The sequence below is a fragment of the Montipora capricornis genome, chromosome 3 (genome assembly GCF_036669925.1).
Source record: "Montipora capricornis isolate CH-2021 chromosome 3, ASM3666992v2, whole genome shotgun sequence".
In the NCBI taxonomy this organism is placed as follows: domain Eukaryota; kingdom Metazoa; phylum Cnidaria; class Anthozoa; order Scleractinia; family Acroporidae; genus Montipora; species Montipora capricornis.
The window spans coordinates 3,058,922-3,060,300 of NC_090885.1; positions in this window are offsets into that span (position 1 = coordinate 3,058,922).

The window sequence follows — 1,379 nt, forward strand, 5'->3', positions numbered from 1 at the left end:
CTTTTCTCTTAAATATATAAGCCATCTAATTCTTACGCTATATTGACAAGGGCGGTTTGGAGCTGTGAGTAGGCGTGGGATTTGTCACATTTGGTTTAGGGGCCGACATATCTCTCCCTCAATGCCGTACCGGGAGGCAAGGTCGGTAGCAGAAAGCAGCGAAGGGCCAACTGCGTCCAAAAGCGTTCGCACGGGCCGAAATCCCGGGATGACTCGTTTGGTACGACGCTCCAGCGCCGGTGTCTGGAGGTACTGCGTTTTTCTCTCTTGTTCAAACATGCCGTCAGCGCATGCGCAAATGTTCTGGCTCTTCGATACCTAGCCGACCAAAAAAAATTAACATGCTGGTTTTTATTTATTTATTTTTATTATTATTTTTTTTTTTGTACCAGCAATTGACATTTCAATTGATTTTATAAGCAGAAACGTAACGTAACAACCGTGCGTGTCTGGTCTTGTCTCAGACAGAGGCGAGAGATGGGACGCCTAAAATGCTCTGTTGTAAACATGGCGGTTCACGAGTGAAATTGTCTCTCTGACCTTTCTGTGGACGAATTCCAGGACCTACTGACACAATCTGGGCAAGTTTTGAAAGCTAAAACCTATAATTGATGCGTTATTTTCATGGTAGGACTGGGTGGTCCGACACTTATGAAAAAAACTATGAAATGAGAATCTGGAGTCTTCCCTTGTCACAGAATGGCAGAATTACCCAGAATTCTTTTTGGACATGACCGAGGCAACTTAAGAAGCACGAGACTGGCCCTCATCGAATGGCTGAAGGGCGGCCAGAAGAAATTATTTCTAACCAGATACTCTGGAGTAGGCCTGGTGTGTGCTGTTAACGTAGAATTTGGATTTCTGGACAAGTTTTTATCATAGAAAGTTCGTGACAAACTTGTGCTTTCATTTCGCTGTAAGTCTCGTGCCAAAGAAACGGTATAATAATTTAAATAAGGAATAACGATATTTATATTTGAGGATTACCCGTCCTCTTACTACGAAAGTCAAGCTCGACATCTCTATGCAATAAGCACATTCAAAAAATGGTTTTTCTGCTTATATGAAAAATACGTTTTCTCTCCCGTCTCCTTCTTATGCATGATCTTGGCCGAAATTACATTCTGTTCCTCAATAAACCCGCATGGAACAACCAGTTATGGTCTTAGTTTTCTTTTTTCTTACGTATCACCTAAGTTGCGGAATGCGCTACCTGATTTTATCCGTACCTATGAGTTTACTGCTTTTAAAAGACAATCCAGGGCCGCATTTTGTACCGCGGCTTTCCTTTTTAATGAATATATCTTTAAATATTATGTATTTAGTAGGTATCTGTATATGCCGTGTATTTTAGCTGTAAATGTAATGTCTCCAAGATA